At 46.6% G+C, this 22,808-nt stretch overlaps 1 protein-coding gene across 9 annotated transcripts in view; it reads left to right on the top strand.

The window, feature by feature from the left end:
* The window catches only part of PCBP3 (poly(rC) binding protein 3), a 272,594-nt gene that overhangs the window by 136,174 nt on the left and 113,612 nt on the right, over positions 1-22,808 (top strand). For 2 of the 9 annotated variants that reach the window (XM_070071743.1, XM_070071741.1), the window contains one exon: positions 12,083-12,162. The exons of the other annotated variants lie outside the window; for them this stretch is intronic. The gene's annotated coding sequence lies outside the window, so the exon portion shown is untranslated. The remainder of the gene's footprint in view (positions 1-12,082; positions 12,163-22,808) is intronic. 9 annotated transcript variants of the gene reach the window in all.

Genomic DNA, 22,808 nt, shown 5'->3' with positions numbered 1-22,808 from the left:
CTGCTCCACTTCCAATCCAGCTCCCTGCTAATGTGCCTGGGAAAGAAGCAGAGGATGGCCCAAGCCTTTGGGCCCCTGCACCCACACAGGAGACCTGGAGGAAGCTCCTGGCTTCGGCCTGGCCCAGAGTCAGTCATTGTGGCCATTTGAGGAGTGAACCATCAAATAGAAGATTCTCTCTCTCTCTCTCTCTCTCTCTCTCTCTCTCTCTCCCCCCCCCCTCCCCTCCGTGTGTGTGTGTGTGTGTGTCCTCTCTCTGTAACTCTGCCTCTCAAATAAACAAACACATCTTAAAAAAAAAAAAAAAAAAGATGCCACTTGGGATGCCTGTATCTCCAATCAGAGCGCTGGGCTTTTAGTTCTGCCTCTACCCCCAGTTCCAGCTTCCTGGTGACATACACCCTGGAGGCAGTGGTGATAACTCAAGTAGTTGGGTCCCTGTCACCTACACGGGATACATCAGTTGATTTCCTGGCTCCTGAGCATTTGGGGAGTGAACCAGAGGATGAGAAATCTCTCTATCTTTCTCTTTCTCCCCCATCTGTTTCTCTCTGCCACTCAAATAAAATAAAATTAAGAAAAAAGTGACAACTTTTGAAATGACTGAACATGAAGACACAACATATCAAAATATCTGAGTTGCAACTAAAACAGCACAGAAAAGAAATATTATAACATTAAACATCTATATTAGTAAAGAAGAAATGCCTCAAATTAATGATTTCAGATTCCACTGTAAGGAACCAGAAAAAGATCAAAGAATGCAGAATCAGGGGAAATAGTAACAATCAAAATAGAAATCAATGAAATTTTGAACTGGAAGAAAAATTCAGTTTTTCCCATACGGTCACAACACAAAATATTTCTGTGATCTCAGATGTGTGGAGAATGCCCCCAACACACACACTAAGCAGGCATTTTTGATGCTGTCTTCCTGAAGATGGCCCTAGACCTCATAGGCTGAGCTGTAGTCCACACCACTGCCTCATTCCACATCTGATGCCAGTCAGAAGTCACAGATTATGAGCTGTGCTCTGACCACCCAGCTATAAATCGGGTTTCCCACAACCCCTGCCTTGAGTTCCATTAATTTTGCTTGAGGGGCTCACAGAACTCAAGGAAACACTTTTCTTACATTTTCTGTTTTTTTTTTTTTATAAAGGATATTGCAAAGGATATAGGTGAAGAGAAGCACAGAGCAAGGCTCGTGGGATGGACACAGACTTCCTTGTTCTCTCCAGGTGCCACCCTCCAAGAACTCACTGGTGTTCAGCTATCCAGAAGCTCCTTTGATTTTAATAGAAGCTTCATTACTTAGGCATGATTGATTAAGTCCTTAGCCATCAGTGATGAGCCCCTCACTACTCCCCGGAGGTTGGGGATGGGTGGGGGTGGAAGTCTCAACACTCTGTGCTGCTGTGGTCTTTTTGGTGACCAGCTCTGTTCCTGAGGCTGCCTATAGGCCATCAGCCCTCTGAGAGCTTGGGAGCACACCAAAACGGACTTAACCCCTTGAAGACTATAAGGACTTTAGGAGTTGCCTGCAAGGAAACAAGGGTGAAGACCATGTACAAACACCAGAATAGTATAAATATAAATCAGAAAAAACAACAGAGCAAGTCAGTGACAGGGAAGCATAGTTCTTTGAGCTTAATTAATAAACCTCTAATCAGACATGTATGTTTACAAATTGTATTCGTATTGAAAACCTCCTAGGCCAGATGGCTTTTACTGAACAGTAAAGGACAAGATAATGCCAGTCTCCATAAACCTTTCCAAAAAATTGAAGACGAGGTAGCACTTCCAAAATCATACTGTGAAGCCTGAATTACCCTAATCACAAAGCTGTATCAAAGCATTATAAAGATGTTAGAAGAAAACTATAGACAAATACTTAATCATAAACAAAGATGAAAACTCTCTAACAGAATTTTAGCAACTAGAATTCAATGTATAGAAAAAGCAATCAGGGTTTATTCCAGAATTATAAAATATCTTCTACATTCTAAAAGTAATAACAATAACTCATTATATTCACATACTAAGAATAAAACCAGTATTATTATAGTATATACAGTCAGAGTATTTGGCAAAATAGAGCACTCATTCCAGATAAAAACTTCTAGGAAGAAAGCTTTCTCAGATGAATGGCATCAGTGGCAGATCAGAGCTGAATCACTTTAATGGCGAATGACTGCATGCCTTCGGCCCAAGGCCAGAAATATGGCAAGGAAACCTGCTTTCACCTCTTCTATTCAGGGTTTTACTGGAGGCGCTAGCAAGTTCAGCAGGCAAGAAAGAAATAATAGGCATTGAAATTGGAAAGGAAAAAGTAAAACTGTCTTTTTAGTCAATGTGCTTATCACTGTAGAACATCCTACAGAATCAGAACAGTGTTACTGGGGGACCGGTGCTGTGGCATAGCCGGTAAAGTTGCCACCTGCAGTGCTGGCATCCCATATGGGTGCCAGTTTGAGTCCTGGCTGCTCCACTTCCGATCCAGCTCTCTGCTATGGCCTGGGAAAGCAGTAGAAGATGGTCCACGTCCTTAGGCCCCTGCACACGTGTGAGAGATCCAGAGGAAGCTCCTGGCTCCTGGCTTCGGATCAGCGCAGCCCCAGCCATTGCAACCATCAGCGGATGGAAGACCTCTCTCTCTCTCTCTCTTTCTCTCTTTCTCTCTCTCTTTCTCTCATTCTCTCTCTGCCTCTGCTTTCTCTAACTCTGCCTTTCAAATAAATAAATACATCTTAAAAAAACAAAAGCAAAACCAATGTTACTAGAACTACTCACTGGTGTAGCATAGCAGCCTGGTTACAGTATGCAAGATCAACATGCAGAAATCACTGATGTACCAGAAACAAATAATTAAACATGGAAAAAACTTTTCAACAGCACTAGAAATGGAAATACTTACAGAAAAGTCAGACAAGGGACTAACAACACTGGAACACTGATGCAGTAAGAGATTGCTGAGAGAAAACATCGAGTCTCTCAATTAATTGAGATAAATACTGTGCTCCAGGTTCAGAAGACTTGCATTGTTAGCTGTTAGTTCTCCTCACATTTGTCTGGGGAGTCAGTGCTAGAGGCCCAAGTATCTGAGTCTTTATTCCAGGTTCTTGCCCCCACAATGATAAGGATTGAATGCATAGCAAGAATGAATACACGTTCCTGTGTGAGCGAGGACCATACCACATGATACCTGCCGTGAGTGAGCCAGAGATTTTCCAATGAGGAGAGAGCATGGGAAGAAGTCAGAGAAGGATCTATAAGCCTGGTCCAGGAGCCCAAGAGCAAAAGAAGGGCTCTTCCCACAGTATCAGTCTCTCATGAGGTTTAGGGTGATACCCTAATTAAATATGCAAATGGGGTGGAGTTTAGCACTTGGAAGGCTTTCACCATGTAACTTCTACATGGCCATCTCAGCATCTCTAACTTCTTGGTCCCAAATAAGTGACAGGTGCATTATGGGAAAGTGGGTATCCTGGTTTGACAGGTAAGGGGATAGAGTTAGAATGCAGAGCTGGCAGAAATCCCAGTTCACTCATTCCGATCTAACTCCCTGTGTAGTTTCTCCATCAAATTGAACTATAAATCAGAATCCTGGAAGGCTTTTGTAGAAATTTAACAACTAGCACAACTTGGTTTTATGATCTACTACACACTATAGTAGTCAAAGCAATGTGATAGTGGTGTTAACGCAGAAAAGTAGATCAGACTGGAGTCTAGGAATAGACCTACAGTACAATGCCATTATTTTTCAACAACAGTGCCAAGGCAGTTTAATGGGGAAAGGTATAGTATTTTTAAAAATTTTTTTTAAACAAATGGTACTGGCAACCTGTATATCAAGATTTAAGAAAAAAAAACTTTGACTCATACCTAATATATATAAAAACTAAAAGTGAATTGGAAATGTCTGCCGCGAGCGTCTCGGGGAGTCTGGCCAGCAGACTCAACCCAGGGCCCGCGACAACGGTTTCTCAGGCGAAGAAAGAATGAACGATGTTTATCTGTCTTCAGTAGACTTTTTGTTAGAGAAAGTAAACATGACAGAGGGAGGAGGAAAGGAGAGAAAGAGAGCTTCCTCCTTACACCCTCGGCTTATATACAAAATGCGACCAATCAGGAGCAAGCTAGAGTCCATGCATCGGGCACACCAATCCGGTCTCTGTTCACATGAAAGGCACGCGTCGTTCGGCCAATCAGGTCAGGCGTCATGCAGCAGGCGGGCAGGCAGACTCACTGCGGGGCGGGGGGGCGGGGGGGTCCTGCCGCCATCTTGTTGTTTATCGCGACCTACATTAGGCAGAGTTTTCAATCTACAATGTTCAAACCATTATCCATAAAATGCAGAAATTTATAGATTAGATTTCATCAAATTAAAAAATGTCTACTCTTGAAAAACACCATGTCAAGAGGTTTCCCCTGATTGGGTCTTTTTTTTTTTTTAAGATTTATTTATTTATTTGAAAAAGAGAGAGACAGAGAGAAAGAGATCCTTCATCCACTGGTTCACTCTCCAGATGACCTCAACAGCCAGGGCTGGGCCAGTCAGGTCAAAGCCAGAAGCTGGGAGCTTCATCCAGGTCTCCCATGTGCGTGCAGGGGCTCAAGTGGTTGGGTCATCTTCCACTGCTTTTCCCAGGCCATTAACAGGGAGCTGTATTGGAAGTGGAGCAGTCCGGACACAAACTGGCACCCAAATTGTATGCTCGTGCTCCTTATTCACTGTGCCACATGCTAATCCCCTGACTGGGTCTTGAGGTCTCTGTCTTGAGAGTGGCTGCAGTAAACTCCCAGCCTGCCCTGACGGGGCTCCAGGGCAGTTGGGTGTGGGGATGTTTACTGTGTGCTTTCTAGAGATGCTTTGTCCTGGCAGACAGCTCGGTGTCTGAGTGTCCAGCCCCTGGCCAGGTGTCCCTCTCACAGGGAACTTGCTTGTGTTGACAGATGTCCTTGTGGCTCTACCAAGTAGTTCTCAGAGTGAGTTGGTCACTGGAGGTGCTTGTGTAAGGCAGAGATCTGATCAGGTACCTTGAGGAACTGGGAGGCCGGGAGAACTGGAACCTCTCAAGGTGACTGGGACTGAGCCCTGCTTCTGGCGTGATGAAGTCCAACTCACGTTCAGACTGGATGCTGAGGCCACACAAGCCACAGACTGGGAAGAAACATTTGCAGATCACATATCTACGAGATTTGAGATACATTAAACATTCTTAAAATGTAGTATTAAGAAAACAAATGGCTTACATAAAAATGGCTAAAGATGTGAACAACCATTTTACAAAACAGAGTATGTGGCTGGCACGTAAGTCCATGAGTAGATGCTTCATCTCATTGTTCATTAGGGAAATGCAGATTAAAGCCATACAAGATGCCATGTGATTTGACTGATCATGCCAAGTATTGGCAAGGATGGGGAATATCTCATATACTGCTGGGGGGGAAGTATAATGGTATAGTTACTTTGGAAATATTCTGGCAACCAAGCCAAAATCTTATTAAATACACACCTACCAGTATTCCACTATTAGACATTTACCCAAGCATAATGAAAGCCTGTATCCTTACAAATTTGTTTGTAGCAATTTTTAAAAAGATTTATTTATTTGACAGGGTAACAGAGAGAGGGGGAGTCCATCCATTGGGTCATTCCCAGGCCAAAGCCAGGAGCCAAGAACTCCATCCAGTGTCTCCCCTGTGTATGGCAGTAACCCAAGTACTTGAACCATAATCTGTCAGCTGCCTCCCAAGGTGTGCATTAGCAAGAAGCCAGATCAGAAGTGAAGGCACTCTGGTATGCAAGTGTTGTAAGCTGCAGCTTAACCTGCTGTGCCACAATGCCTGCCCTAGCAATTTGTTTTTAATAGCTATGGAAACATAGCTGTTAAAATGGAAACATCACAAATGTACATCCATACATGAATAGACACACTAATTGTGTATCTATGTAATGGAACACTGACAATGAGGAATCTTGAAAGAATTATGCTGAGTTTGGATAGCCAGATCAAAAAGTGTTTATCCCGTTCATATAAACTTTTAGAAAAAGAAAATTCTATATCAGAAAGAAAATCAGTGGTTGCCTGGAGTTAGGGGTTTGGTGCAGAGGGGAGATGGAGGAAGGATTACCAATAAGCATTTCAATCTGGATCCTTAAAATATGTACATCTTATCACATGTCAGTTGTGTTTCACACCTGCTTATTATGGTTATGGTTATGGCCCAAATGAAACAATACTCCTTTTTGGAGCAAGAGAACATTGTTCAGAGCCTAGATGATTTTCCAACTACAGTGTTCAGTGTCCAGTGAAAAATTAGGAAGCATGTTAAAAACAGGAACAATGAGCAAAAAACGGATGAGAAATAGAGGGAGAGTTGGTTTATATAATTGCATTACCAGACAAGAACTTTAAAATAACTAAGATTAATAACATAAATGAAGAATTGGTTGAAAAGTATATGAAAAGGTAGACAATGTCAAGTGGAATTGTAATCTATAAAATGATCAAATGGGCATTCTAGAACTGAAAACTATGGAATCTGAAAGTACTCACTTGGGATGTGTTTAACAGAAAACTGGCACAGCAGAGCAGCTGGCAGGGAGTTCCTCAGGCAAGCTGCTGAAGCACTGGAGAAGAGAAACGGGACCAACAAGACAGAATGTAAGAGGCCTTGGGGCAGAGTCGGGGCTCTAACAGTGTGACACAACGAGCATCCCAGGAGTGGAGGATGGGGGAGCCCAAAAAATATTTGAAGAGATAAAGGCATGGGCTTCTCCGAAAGATGTCCAAATTCAGATTTATGAAGCAGCTTTCCTGGCATGAATACACAAGCAAGCAAGCAAGCATGACAGACTTCTCATAGCTGAGCACGTAATCATTTGTTGAAACTGAAGACAAGAGAGAATCTTAAAAGTAACCAGATTTTAGAGTGGCCTGTTACTCTGCCAGGAACGACAGTCTCTGCCACACAGGCTCCTGGTCTGCGCACACTTCTCACACTGCACGCGCTGTGAGCACGTCCCTGAGTGGAAGTGCTGCATCCTTGGTTAAGCATGTCTTCTCATTTGTCCGGCTGGTGCTGTTCTACTTTTTTCATCTATTTTGCATTCCTACCAGCAAAGTGCGGAACTTCTCTCACATATAATGCCTGCTCCGGTGGCCACTTTCCCCCCAGTTACTTTTGCAAAAACTGTCCCAGTTTTGGACAACAGCATCTTCCTCCACAACCCTGTACACAAATCTTTTTAACCAAAAAATGCTGTCGGTAAGTAATCTGTGAGTATGCATGGATTTCAAAAATTTTTGCATCAAGATAAACTTACTGCTTAAATCCACTTCCAAGACTTTAAAAATTTATTTATGGCCAGCGCCGCGGCTCACTAGGCTAATCCTCCGCCTTGTGGTGCCGGCACACCGGGTTCTAGTCCCAGTCGGGGTGCTGGATTCTGTCCCGGTTGCCCCTCTTCCAGGCCAGCTCTCTGCTGTGGCCAGGGAGTGCAGTGGAGGATGGCCCAAGTGCTTGGGCCCTGCACCCCATGGGAGACCAGGGTAAGTACCTGGCTCCTGCCATCGGATCAGCGTGGTGCGCCGGCCACAGCACACCGGCCACGGCAGCCATTGGAGGGTGAACCAACGGCAAAGGAAGACCTTTCTCTCTGTCTCTCTCTCTCTCACTGTCCACTCTGCCTGTCCAAAAAAAATTTATTTATTTATCTGAAAGAATTAGAGAAAGGAGAGAAAAAGAGAGATATCTTTGGTCCACTGGTTCACTCCCCAAGTGGCTGCAATGGCCAGGGCTGAGCCAGTCCAAAGCCAAGTGCTAGGAACTTTGTCTGAGTCTTCCACGTGGAGGCAGGGATCCAAACAGGTGAGCCATCTTCCACTGCTTTTCTCAGGCCATTAGCAGGGAGCCAGATCACAAGTGGAGTGCCAGGACATGAAGTGGAGCCCATATGGGGTGCCAGTGTCACAGGCACCAACTTTATTTGCTCTGCCACAACACTGGCTCCAAGACTTTTTAAAGTACCCACAAATATGGAGAAATATTGAAGCATTATGGTTTCTTTTTTTTTTTTATTTGACAGATAGAGTTAGACAGTGAGAGAGACAGAAAGAAAGGTCTTCCTTCTGTTGGTTCACCCCCCAAATGGCCGCCATAGCCAGAGCTGTGCTGATCTGAAGCCAGGAGCCAGGTGCCTCCTCCTGGTCTCCCATGCGGGTGCAGGGGCCCAAGCACTTGGGCCATCCTCCACTGCCTTCCCGGGCCACAGCAGAGAGCTGGACTGGAAGAGGAGCAACCGGGACTAGAACCCGGCGCCCATATGGGATGCCAGTGCCGCAGGCGGAGGATTAACCAAGTGAGCCAGGGCGCCCGCCCAGCATTATGGTTTCAAAAAGGGTCAGTCACCAACGTCTTTATAAAACTATTTCCACTGAAAGCATGGAAGGACTGTGTTCCATAGACAGTCTTGGGAAGAACAAATACCTGTGCCATTATCCACAGCTTTCCCAGCCACGTTGGCAAGGAGTTGGATCAGAAGTGAAGCAGCTGGGACTCAAACAAGCACTCCAATATGAGATGCCATTGTTGCAAACAGCAACTTAACCTACTGTGCCACAGCACCAGCCCCTGGGTCATAATTTTTCCTTTAAAATTCATGGATACACATCCCCCCCCCCCCCTTGGAGAAAGGTTCTTAGAACAAATGACTCAGTCTTAACGAGTTCTCGTTGCTCCTGTCACTGCCAGTGCTTGGCAAGCTATGGCCAGATTACACATGGAGCAGTCTGGCCAGTGTGCACATCTATTTTTGGTTGTAATTTGTGTATCTTAGACTACTACTGAATCTGATCACATTTTCATGTGCTTATTGACCATTTGGATCTCTTCTTTTCTCAGTTTTATTTATTTTTATATTTATGCCTATGTCATCTATAAAGGAGAACAGTTAGGCTGGCCTTACATGTCTCATCGAGTTTTCTTGCTAGAAAAGTGTGGCAAAATACACAAAATCTTAGAGGAAGAAAGTTTTTTTCAGTAATACATTGCAAACACACAAGGACTTGGGAAGAATGGTTTTCACAGACCCTGTCGAAATAACTCTCTGAAGAAGGAACTGGGCCTGAACAGAGGAGTGGAGAAGGGGGACCACAGAGAGGCAGTGGTGACCCCCAAATGCAAAACACAGTGGGTGCGAATGAGAGTCAAAGACAGGAGTTAACAGTGCAGTGTGGCAGAAAGGCAGCAGAGCTGTGGAGGATGGTGCAGGGTGAGCCACACAGGTGGTAACTCTAGCCTCAAGCCCCTTCAGCTGGTTGATATGTGGGATCCTGGGAGGCCAGCCAGAGACTCCCCAAAGAACTAAGTGTCACTGGACGACCCGTGAGGGTGGTCATCCTTGTCATCCTGGGGAGTCACAGTCATTCTACCTCGTGGACAAAGGTCATAACCGTGATTCACACATGCACAAAGCACAGATGTTCACTGGGTATAAAAACGACACCAACAGAGCTGGCCTTGTACAGCAGGTTAAGCCGCCACCTGCAATGCTGCCCTCCTATATGAGCACCGATTGGAGTCCCGGCTGCTCCACTTCCTATCCAGATCTCTGCTAATTCAACTGGGAAAGCAGCAGAAATGGCCCAAGTGTTTGGACCGCTGCCACCCACACAGGAGGTCCTGCTCCCTGGCTTCACCCCCTCCCAGCCTGGGCTGTTGGGGCCATTTGGGGTGTGAACTCACTCTGTCTCTCTGTTTCTCCCTCTCTCGTGTAACTGCCTTTCAAATATATAAATCAATATTTAAAAAAATTAAAGACTCATTCAAAAGTTTGTGGTTTTAAAAAATTTAAATAAGATGAATCCCACCGCTAAACTTGTGAAATATACGATGGAGAGCGGATCAGCAAACAGAGCTGAGAGACATCTGCATCGCCTTTAGCACACAGAGGGGGGAGAGGCCCTGATCACCTTTAGCATGTGCAGTGCTGGGAGAGATACCTGTCATCCTTGGCACACGCGGTGCTGAGACATGCATGTGTGATAGAGGCCCTCATCACCTTTAGCATGTGCAGTACTGGGAGAGATACCTGTCATCCTTGGCACACGCGGTGCTGAGACATGCATGTGTGATAGAGGCCCTCATCACCTTTAGCATGTGCAGTACTGGGAGAGATACCTGTCATCCTTGGCACACGCGGTGCTGAGACATGCATGTGTGATAGAGGCCCTCATCACCTTTAGCATGTGCAGTACTGGGAGAGATACCTGTCATCCTTGGCACACGCGGTGCTGAGACATGCATGTGTGATAGAGGCCCTCATCACCTTTAGCATGTGCAGTACTGGGAGAGATACCTGTCATCCTTGGCACACGCGGTGCTGAGACATGCATGTGTGATAGAGGCCCTCATCACCTTTAGCACGTGCAGTACTGGGAGAGAAGCTTACCACCTTTAGCACACACAGTGCTGAGAGACACGTTGTCGCCTTTAGTGCATGCAGTAGTGGGAGACGCACCTATCACCAGTTTGATGGGGGTGATCGCAAACATGGCTGAAATAAAAATGTGCAGTATTTCACTGCTTGTGCTGAGGTAGCTCCGAATGTGCTGATTCGGAGGAATTCCCAGTTGTGTGCAGGGGCGGGGATGGTCTCAGGCGTAGGACCAGCCAGGAGCGCCTCACTGGTGCTCGCACTGAAGTCTGTGGTGGGGCCCACAGGGCATGTGAGCTCTGCCACAGAGCAGAGCCTTAGTTTTCATCACTATTTGTAATGAACTATCTTTCATTCTGAAGAGTTAAGTAAACCACTAAGAAGTGTTTTAATACTTACTGTTGTTAATATAGGAATTTCTGTATACTGTTATGTTCATTCCAGCTTGTGGTGTGTTGATGTTATTTAGTAATTGAGAAACCTGGAACATGAAGTGAAGGGACTCACCCACATGCTAGGAGTACATGCTGAGCACAGGAATTCTGGCACCATCCCTGCTCCTACCTAGAAGGAGCATAGAATAGTTGTCAGTAAAGTCTGTAACTAGCAGCACTTCCTAGACTTGCACTCCTCCCTTGAAGGAGTTTTTGGAACTTTTTCCTCTGGGTCCCTCCTCGAATCCACAGCTCTGAGAGGCACACACTTGCTGGGACAGGAGGCCTGTGCTCGGGCTCTGGGAGAGCTACTGAGACTGCACTGGGAGTTCCCAGCCTGCCACCCTGCCACTGCTTTCCCTCTTAGCCTGGCTCTCTTGTGCGGAAGTCCTGTAGCAGTGCCTGCTTCTGAACCTGCCCTGGACCAGTGTGCTGTGTGCCGCAACCAACACGGGCGTGCTGGGAAATGCACTGCTTCAGAATTCTCAGCTCCTTCTCAATCTTAAAGATGTTGCAGGTTTTCATAATCTAGTGCCAGTGTCTGGAATTCCCTGGGTGTGACTTGAAGAATGCCTAGATCTTGAAGTTTTATCTGAGTTTCTTGGAAGGGTTTCCCTGCTGCCTTTTCTACCCAGAAGCCTCAGTAGGTCAAGGCCCCTCCGCTGGCAGTGGGGGCTGTGCCAGGTGGGTCCTGTCTGTGCTGTGGGTCCTTTCTCCTTGTCACGCACACATGCACAGCATCCCTGGTCACCTTTGACCCTTCGTAGATGTGTTGCCAGATTTAAAAATGTATTTCTGCCCTAACTGAGGGTCAGACTGCCCAAGAGTTTAAGTCAGAAGCTTTGATAAACACAGAAACTTCAAGCTGTAGCTTGGATCACACTTGCAGTTAGTGAAGAGTAAAGATCTTTGAGTAGATAGATCAAGTGAGGGGGGGCACCCTCTGGGCAGGAGGAGGCACCAGTGGGGGGCGTGGTCAGGGAAGAATGGCCATCTCTTCACTGGGGCCTGTGACCCTAGAATAGTGTCTGGCCATTGCAGATGGATGCAACACCCAGTTTCAAGTAGCAAAGTGTCCTGTGAACTCCCCAAATTGAGAATGATAAGGAATCAAGAGGTTAGGCAGGATGTGGCCTGTGGGCCTTAGCATCAGCCTTGCCAGGTTCGTCGGGTGATGTGATGCTTCTCACTTGCTTTTTGGTAGATGGACAGTGTCTCACCCTCGGGGAGCAGGTGGGCTGGCAGGACAGGCGTCCCCAGACCGGGAGAAGGAGACACTCCCAGGTACTCTCATCTACCCCTGCTGGTGACCTGCCTGCCTGGCCCTGTCCTCTTCCAGGTGATAGCCACCTGTGACCCTGCCTGCCCTGACCTGCTTTGCCACTTGTACCCGCCTTGCCTATCCTTGGTGCCTGTTGGTTGATCCACCTCAGCCCAGATCTCCACCCACCCCTTTTCTCCTGACTCGGGCCTGCTCCTGGTTCCTGGTTGCTCCCTTTGCTTGACTGTCTCCTCAGAGGTTCTCAACCCTGAATGGCACCCGACCCCCCAAACAACATCCCTCACTGGCCCCCTGAAAGAGGCTATGTTCACAGCCTCGCCGCTGCTGACCTGCTTCTCATTTGGTTATTTCCTTTAACAGATTAACTTGTAATGCAATGGAAAAAAATTTCTGTTCTTTAAATGATATGACCTGCTGTATATGGTGACTGTTACCTTGCATCTACACAGAATGTTGATAGCTCTTTGACTTGCCTCATTGCAGTCTTGCCAGTTTAGAAACAGCAGAGGTCCCAAGATATTTCAGAGGAAGAAGGAGTTTTAGGGATAATTCTCAATGAGGTCGGAAGAATTGAATTGCTGTCTAGAGGTGACAGGTTCATTTGGCCAACAGGAACGAAGCACTTTATGCCAGGCTTTGTTTTTGGCTTGAGACAGTTTTGTCAGCAAGCACTGTCCCTGAGACTGCACTCCAGAGTGGACTTCAGGATGGAGGAAACTGGACAGTGAAAAGCTGAGCAGAGCAAGAAAGAGGGGCATCAGGAGTGCATGAGTACATGTGTGCACATGGATGTGAATGAATAGTTGTGCATGAATACACATCCATGTGCACACACAAGTGTGAGCGTGTGCTTATGTGAATGAGCATGTGTGGGTGCACACATATGAGTGCATGCATCTGGATAACCACATGTGTGGGTGCACACATATGAGTGTATGCATCTGGATAACCACATGTGTGGGTGCACACGTATGAGTGTATGCATCTGGGTAGCCACATGTGTGGGTGCACACGTATGAGTGTATGTATCTGGATAACCACACATGTGGGTGCGTGCGTATGAGTGTATGCATCTGGATAACCACATGGGTGGGTGCGTGCGTATGAGTGTATGCATCTGGATAACCACATGGGTGGGTACACACGTATGAGTGTATACATCTGGATAACCACATGTGTGGTGCACATGTATGAGTGTATGCATCTGGATAACCACATGTGTGGGTGCACGCGTATGAGTGTATGCATCTGGATAACCACATGTGTGGGTACACACGTATGAGTGTATGCATCTGGATAACCACATGTGTGGGTGCACATGTATGAGTGTATGCATCTGGATAACCACATGTGTGGGTGCACATGTATGAGTGTATGCATCTGGATAACCACATGGGTGGGTACACACGTATGAGTGTATGCATCTGGATAACCACACGTGTGGGTGCGTGTGTATGAGTGTATGCATCTGGATAACCACATGTGTGGGTGCACATGTATGAGTGTATGCATCTGGATAACCACATGGGTGGGTACACACGTATGAGTGTATGCATCTGGATAACCACACGTGTGGGTGCGTGTGTATGAGTGTATGCATCTGGATAACCACATGGGTGGGTGCGTGCATATGAGTGTATGCATCTGGATAACCACATGTGTGGGTGCACACGTATGAGTGTATGCATCTGGGTAGCCACATGTGTGGGTGCACACGTATGAGTGTATGTATCTGGATAACCACACATGTGGGTGCGTGCGTATGAGTGTATGCATCTGGATAACCACATGGGTGGGTGCGTGCGTATGAGTGTATGCATCTGGATAACCACATGGGTGGGTACACACGTATGAGTGTATACATCTGGATAACCACATGTGTGGTGCACATGTATGAGTGTATGCATCTGGATAACCACATGTGTGGGTGCACGCGTATGAGTGTATGCATCTGGATAACCACATGTGTGGGTACACACGTATGAGTGTATGCATCTGGATAACCACATGTGTGGGTGCACATGTATGAGTGTATGCATCTGGATAACCACATGTGTGGGTGCACATGTATGAGTGTATGCATCTGGATAACCACATGGGTGGGTACACACGTATGAGTGTATGCATCTGGATAACCACACGTGTGGGTGCGTGTGTATGAGTGTATGCATCTGGATAACCACATGGGTGGGTGCGTGCATATGAGTGTATGCATCTGGATAACCACATGTGTGGGTGCACATGTATGAGTGTATGCATCTGGATAAGCACATGTGTGGGTGCATGTGTATGAGTGTATGTATCTGGATAACCACATGTGTGGGTACACATGTATGAGTGTATGCATCTGGATAAGCACATGTGTGGGTGCACACGTATGAGTGTATGCATCTGGATAACCACGTGTGTGGTGCACATGTATGAGTATATGCATCTGGATAACCACATGGGTGGGTACACACGTATGAGTGTATGCATCTGGATAACCACATGGGTGGGTGCGTGTGTATGAGTGTATGTATCTGGATAACCACATGTGTGGGTACACATGTATGAGTGTATGTATCTGGATAACCACATGTGTGGGTGCACATGTATGAGTGTGTATCTGGATAACCACATGTGTGAGTGCACATGTATGAGTGTATGCATCTGGATAACCACATGTGTGAGTGCACATGTATGAGTGTATGCATCTGGATAACCACATGTGTGGGTGCGTGCGTATGAGTGTATGCATCTGGATAACCACATGTGTGGGTGCGTGCGTATGAGTGTATGCATCTGGATAACCACATGTGTGAGTGCACACGTATGAGTGTATGCATCTGGATAAGCACATGTGTGGGTGCACACATATGAGTGTATGCATCTGGGTAAGCACATGTGTGGGTGCGTGTGTATGAGTGTATGCATCTGGATAACCACATGTGTGGGTGCGTGTGTATGAGTGTATGCATCTGGATAACCACATGTGTGGGTGCGTGTGTATGAGTGTATGCATCTGGATAACCACATGTGTGGTGCACACGTATGAGTGTATGCATCTGGATAACCACATGTGTGAGTGCACATGTATGAGTGTATGCATCTGGATAACCACATGTGTGGGTGCACACGTATGAGTGTATGCATCTGGATAAGCACATGTGTGGGTGCACACGTATGAGTGTATGCATCTGGATAAGCACATGTGTGGGTGCACACATATGAGTGTATGCATCTGGGTAAGCACATGTGTGGGTGCGTGCATATGAGTTGTGCATTTGAAAATGCACAAGTGAGTGCATGTACCTGTGTGTGCACAAGTGTGCATGCGTGTTTGTGCTGTGAATGGAGTCCTGCAGGTGCATAAGTGTGTTTGTGCATGTGTGTGAACATGCACTATGTACTTGGAGGTTATCCCTGATCAGTAGGGCCATCAGGGTTGGCCTCCTGGAGAAGGTGACATTTAAGATGATGAAGAAGGGAGTGAGCCACGAACACAGAGCAGTCCAGGCAGAGGGAATGGCCAGTGTGACCACAGCTGAGTGAGCAGGGGGAGAACGCAGGACCTGCATCCATCTTTGTGGACTTGAGGCATCCCTGCCAGTCACCTTGACTGGCAGTTGTTGCTTGCATAGCAGGGTCTGAGCTGAATTCGGATCTTATAGAATCAGTCCAGCTTCTGAGACCCAGGATGGAAGTAGAGATTCCACCTGGGCCCAGGTGACAGGTGATGGTGACTAGGTCCATCACTGAGCACAGGAGGAGGGGGTCTGATAGGGAGAGGGGAGGCAAGCATGCACCAGGTTCTAGGTGTCAGGACTGGAAGATGGAGCCAACTCCATAGCCAGAGACATGAAGGTCAAGGTGAGACACCCTCAGGTGCAGAGAAGGAACTGGAGTGTGGGAGAGAGGACCCAGAGGTATGCACTGATGCCTGATGGGCCAGTCCTTGGCCCATGCCAGGAGAGGGTACAAACCACCAAGGGAGCATCAGTGGAGCGAGAGAAGAGAATCAGGATGAGGCCTGGGTGCTCCAGTCTTGGCAGGCTGGGAAGAAGCAGAGGAGCAAGCAGGGTCCCAGCCAGGGCAACAGTGAGGGGCCAGGAGAACCCATGAGACAGAGCTGAGAGGACCGGCTCACTGGGCAGTGAGCAGTTGTCTCCATCCTTGCCAGCGGGTTGCGTAGAGTTCCTGTAGGTCACTGGTTGTTTTGCGCAGGTTTGGATTAGAGAGAAGAAGTGAAAGTGTGTGCAGGTGAGAGAGAAGGACAGCAGGTACTGGGCACAAATTGGGGAGAGTTTTACTGCAAAGGGCAAGAGAGCACTTGAGGAGAAGGAAGCCAAAATAAATTTTATTTGAAAGTGGGAGGAACAGTGGCTTGTTTCTGTGCAGGTGTTGGAGACCAGCAGAGCTGCCGGCGAAGGCAGGAGGTTGGCTGGGTCAGCCCCCGGGTGTGTGAGAGAGGAAGCACTCACCAGAGGAGTAGGCTGGCCCACTGGCCAGTCAGGCAGTGGTGGAAGTGCTAAGATGTGGATGTCCATCCCAGGGAGCCTCTCTCGGAGGGTCATCAGCCCAGTTTGAGGACGGCAGAGTTTGAAGAGAGAGGAATTGATGTGAAATCTATGTATTCACCTTTTTTCATATAAAAAGCAGCTCCGTGTGGTTCAAATTATGATTTGTCAGGAGGATTTGGAAGCTTTGGAACCATGACCAGAGCAGGACACGTGAGGCTGGCTCTGCTCTGTGTTTCCTCAGGTTAGGTGCCCTGGCATTGAGTCTCTGTGGAATGGGCAGAGTGACGTTTTAATAGTGTTGTGACTTTTGGCAAGCAAGGATAGGGAAGCAAGTGAGGACAAAGAGAGCCTAACACAGATGCAGAGGATGGTGTTGACCTCAGTGTGATCTGGGCAGAGGGACAGGAGAGAAGCTCTGGAGGGAGGCACTGAGGTGGCAGGGAGGGCGGGACTGTGCTCGGCTTTCCCTGGCAGTGGTGGCGCTCCTAAGCCAGCCCTGTTGAAGAGGGGTGCAGCCGAGCGGTGTTTTAAAAAGAACTACTGTGTGAAGTTAGAGGATTTGGTTTCCATCGTAACTGCCAACTATTCAACTACACAGCGAGTGTTACGTAGTGGCACGGGGTAATTACAGACAACAGAGAAATTGCCGGGTAAGTCTTCAGTACATGCACAGGGCCTGTGTGCTTCTGCTCCTGAAAGGAGTCTGCAGTTCATTTCCAGGCCGTGAACTGCACCAAGGAGCTGAGCCTCGTGCCAGGGCCGTGCCTGCTCTTGGGCCAACAGCCTCTCCTTGCTCCGGTCACTCAGGTGAGAGCCCTGTTTCTCCTCTCTTTTGCTCTGAGACCTCAAGCAAGTTGTCCCCAACCCCACTCAGCCTATGTCTCTGCAGGGCTGTCTTTCCCAGGATAGGCTCAGAGCAAGTATAGGCCATACCTGGGGCTGTTCTCAACCTGATGTTGAAAAGGGGGTTTCAGGCCTTTGGGTAGCTTGTCAGCTGCCTGTGAAAAAAAACCTAAATGGAGGTTTCTTTTTTAAAAAGACAGTGCTAATCAGCCTCTTATTAATAGCAGGATGGTTACCTGAGAATATTGATTGCTGTCACCCAAAACATAATCCTCAGAAAAGACAAATTTTTTTCAATTAATTGATTTGATCAGGTTTTTTTTTAAAAAGATTTATTTATTTATTTCAAAGTCAGAGAGTTACACAGAGAGAAGGAGAGGTGGGGGGGGGGGGTCTTCCATCCGATGGTTCACTCCCCAATTGGCCACAATGGCCGGAGCTGTGCTGATCCGAAGACAGGAGCCAGGAGCTTCTTCCAGGTCTCCCACATGGGTGCAAGGGCCCAAGGACTTGGCCCATCTTCTATTACTTTCCCAGGCCATAGCAGAGAGCTGGATCGGAAGTGGTGCAGCCAGGACTTGAACTGGTGCCCATACAGGATGCTGGCACTGCAGGCGGAGGCTTTACCCACTATGCCACAGTGCCAGCCCCAGAAATGACAAATTTTAAAGAACAGATCTCCTAACAGAGGATCTAGGAGATCTGTTCTAGGAGAGGGGGATAACAGCAATCAGAGGATCAGACATTTTCATTAATTATTGATTATTAAGAGATTGAAGCAGAGTTTGTGGGATTCAGACATCACAGAAAAGATTCAGAAAGGCCTTGGTGGGGATTGCAGTGAGAGCCCGGACACTGCTCAGGATTTATGGGTTGAGGAGTTGGAGAGGACTGATGGGAAGCACTCACTCAGAGACTGGTGCTGTGTGGCAAGCCTCAGGGACATGTGCACGCTCACAGGGAAGGTGGAGAATGTGGGCTCAGGGCCAAAGCCATCAAGAATTGTGTCCTGGCCAGAAACCAAATCCTGACAGGGACAGAAAGCCACTTCCTGAAGACAGAAAATGCTGCCATCTCCCTGCAACACAAGAGGCAGGCCAGAGTGAAGAGAACTTATGTCCAGGACAAACAAACCAAGGCTCTCAAGAAGAAAAACTGTGGACCACCACATCACTGGAGAAAGAAGCACTGAGACACCAAAAGAATACTTAAGGGATATGTTGAAAGGCACAGTGACAGGAAGATACCAAAGGCCGACGCCGCGGCTCAATAGGCTAATCCTCCGCCTGCAGCGCCGGCACACCGGGTTCTAGTCCCGGTCGGGGCGCCGGATTCTGTCCCGGTTGCCCCTCTTCCAGGCAAGCTCTCTGCTGTGGCCTGGGAGGGCAGTGGAGGATGGCCCAAGTGCTTGGGCCCTGCACCCCGTGGGAGACCAGGAGGAAGCACCTGGCTCCTGCCTTCGGATCAGCACGGTGCGCTGGCCGCAGTGCGCCGGCTGCTGCGGCCATTGGAGGGTGAACCAATGGCAAAGGAAGACCTTTCTCTCTGTCTCTCTCACTGTCCACTCTGCCTATCAAATAAATAAATAAATAAAACAAAAACAAGAAGATACCAAAAATCACTGTTCTTTCAAAAGGAACAATCAAATATTTTGGAAAGCAAGATGTAAAAAATGGAACAGCTGGAATAACTTCAATCATAGAATGAATATAAATGAAGTAGGAATCAGTGATTAGACTAATGGATAGGCCAAGAACTACTTCAGATGCAGATCTACAGAACCAAGCGCTATTGCAGAATTCAGTCACTTAGATTGAGTGTGGCTCCAGAATGCACAAAGGAAGAGCCAGAGCTGCTGCAGGTGCAGAGTGGGTGGGGCCAGAGCTGCTGCAGGTGCAAGCTGGAGGACTGATGGGCAGCATGAAGAAAAGCTGAGACCATAAATGACTTTGAGAAGCTCCATCTTCTGTTTAGTAGGAGTTTAATAAGGAGAAACAGAAGACAGTAGGGAAGGGGAGTGGAAGGGTTAGGGTCTAGGACACTTCCCGGAGCCCATTGCATCAGTGCACTGCCTGTTGTTTCACAGGGGAGGAAAGAACACAGCCGTCTGCATGCACTGCGTCAGGGTTTGGCTTCTGCTGACAGAAAGCCCACATGTCTGCAGCCCAGATGCAGGTGGGATCTGCTTTTCCGTAAAGATGTGACTGTCAGTTGGCTTCAGACTTCTCAGTGGCAAATTGTAATCTAGATTTAATTAGTACAATATTCCTCAAAGTACTTGGGGAAGAATTATTTCAAACCTGCAGTTTCAGACAAAGTCTGATTAGAATTCAAACTGAATGACAGAGGAGAGACATCTTCCATCATCAAAGGCCTCAGAGCTGCCAGCCTGTTTCCCAGTACCCTAACAAAATCAACACAGCAGCCATTATAAAAGAACGAGTTTTGGCGCCATCAGTAATAGCACAGAAATGTCCAGTGTAACACGCACTGCTCTAAATAATTGTTAACGCATATGGATGTATAAATTAAGCATTTCTATTAGGGATCTCATGCATATGTACATAGTATGTATGGTGACAAGAGGAGAAAAATCAAAGTTTATTAAACATCAGGTCATTTTCACAGGAATCCCTAGAAGCCACTTGAGCCTTTGGTATAGAAATCTGCATTGAATGTATTAATGGGTAGTAAGGTGCATCAGAGGAGGTGGCACAGGTGCATAACTTCAGCCTTGTAGAGGAAAACATTGGAGCAAAGAAAACCTCATTTCACCAAAAGACAGAGTAGATGGGGAAAAATTAGAAACCATAAAAATACATAAGGCAAGACATTATGTGGGCATTAGTTCAAATACATGGGTTAAATTTCTCTATTAATGGGATCTACATTGTGGCCCAGTAGATTAAGCTGCTACCTGTGGTACTGGCATCCCATATCTGAGCATTGGTTTAAGTCCTAAATGATCCACTTCCAGTCCAACTCTCTGCTAATGTGCCTGGGAAGACAGAAGATGGCCCAAGTGCTTGGGCCCTGCCACTCAAGTGTGAAACCTCACTGGAGTTCTAGGCTCTTGGCTTCAGCCTAGACCAGTCAACCATTGGGGTCATTTGGGTACTGAATCAGCAGATGGAAGATCTGCCTCTTCATCTCTCTCTGACACTCTGCCTTTCAAATAATTAAATATTTTTTTTAAAATGTTATCTATTGAAAGAACACAGTCTTACAGGATCCAGAAACAGAGCAGTTTTTAGGGGAAGGGTACAAAGCAAATGTTGATCACCAGAAAGTAGGCCTAGCAGTTTTATTTTCAAGAAAAAAGTTAAAGGTATTAAATAGGACAAAGATAGTTCATTTTGATAAGTTGTAACCTAAGAAGATATGATTATCATGAACTTTCATGTGCATAATTACACAGTATGAAATTTATGTAAGATAGAAGGTGAATAAATCGAATACCAATGGGAACTCCAATTAACAAATTAAGACAATAGAAAACAAGTAGTTATGAAGGATTTGAATAGCATTTTTAAAAACAATTATTTATTTATAAGTCAGAATTGCAGAGAGAGAAAGGGAAAGACAGAGAGAGATCTTCCATCTGCTGGTTCACTCACCAAATGGCAGCAATGCCTGGGGTTGGGCCAGGCTGAAGCCAGGAGCCAGGAGCTTCTTCCAGGAATCCCACGTGAGTACAGAGGCCAAACACTTGGGCCATTCTCTGCTACTTTTCCAGGCACATTAGCAGGGAGCTGGATCATAAGTAGAGCAGCCAGGACTTAAACTGGTGCCCATATGGGATGCCAGCACTGCAGATGGCAGCTTAACCTGTTGTGCCATGGTGCCAGGCCCTGAATAGTATTCTTAACAAATTGTATTCTCAACAAAGAATATACTTTTCTTTCTTTCCTTCCTCTTTTATAAACACACCAGAACTATCCACAAATATATCTGCTGTGTATTTGATTTCAATGAACATCTTAGTTTTCAAAAGGAGAAATCATAAAATGTAGTAAAAGTGGAAAATTACCACAAAATGATAGCTGAAAATAACCTAGACTCCATTATACACTTGGAAATTTTGGAATGCTTTTAAATAAAGCATAAGCTGTTTAAAAAGTAATGAAAACGAGAGAACATTGCATGTCAAAACATGAAGGAGGCTGCCAAAGCATTACTCAGAAGAAAATGCTGGTGTGCCAGGGACGTTTCAAGCAAGCGAACTAGCCAGATGACTCCGAATACTAGTGAAAGGATTTCAAGATATTCACAACACAGCAGGAAAAATGAATGACGCTAAGGAGAGGGCACATAGAGTGGGACATGATAGCTTGTTTGTCGGTGCAATTAATTGTGAATAAGGATCAATAAAATATTTAACCTCTTAGCCACATTGGTCAAAGGGAGAAAATGGCACAATTTTAGGACTTTAAGATACTGCTATTTGTAATTTCTCTGCAAAGGGATTTTAGAATTGAAATGAGGGGCCGGCGCCATGGCACACTAGATTAATCCTCCACCTGTGGCGCCGGCATCCCATATGGGCGCCGGGTTCTAGTCCCAGTTGCTCTTTTTCCAGTCCAGCTCTCTGCTGTGGCCCGGGAGGGCAGTGGAGGATGGCCCAAGTGCTTGGGCCCCTGCACCTGCATGGGAGACCAGGAAGAGGCACCTGGCTCCTGGCTTTGGATCGGTGTAGCTCCAGCGATAGTGGGCATTTGGGGGTAAACCATCAGATGGAAGACCTTTCTCTCTCTCTCTCTCTCTCTCACTGCCTGTAACTCTACCTCTCAAATAAATAAATAAATAAATCTTTAAAAAAAATGAATTGAAATGAAATGGCACTGCCTGGATGTGATGTAGCAAGTCTGAAGAGCCCATCCCTGTGGAGCTGTCCGGACACAATGTGCACTCGGGCCCCCAGGCTGCTGCCTGCAGGACACTCCCACACATCCCTAAGGCAGAACCACCTGAAGGCTATGAATCGTTTTAGAGCGCAGAAAACCCAAATGTTCCCTTAATGGTTTTATGAGCTCGGCACTATTATGATATAAAAATTGTACAAGTAATATTTTAAAAATGTAGGTACTGTAACTTTTTTTTTTTTTTTGACAGGTAGAGTTATAGACAGAGAGAGAGACAGAGAAAGGTCTTCCTTCCGTTGTTTCCCTCCCTAAATGGCCACTATGGCTGGTGTCGCGCTGATCCGAAGCCAGGAGGCAGGTGCCTCCTCCTGGTCTCCCATGCGGGTGCAGGGCCCAAGCACCTGGGCCATCCTCCAGTGCCTCCTCCTGGTCTCCCATGCG

This window comes from Oryctolagus cuniculus, chromosome 4, assembly GCF_964237555.1.
Source record: "Oryctolagus cuniculus chromosome 4, mOryCun1.1, whole genome shotgun sequence".
Taxonomy (NCBI): Eukaryota; Metazoa; Chordata; class Mammalia; order Lagomorpha; family Leporidae; genus Oryctolagus; species Oryctolagus cuniculus.
Note: the sequence above shows the minus strand (reverse complement) of the source record. Positions and strands in the feature narration are given on the sequence as shown.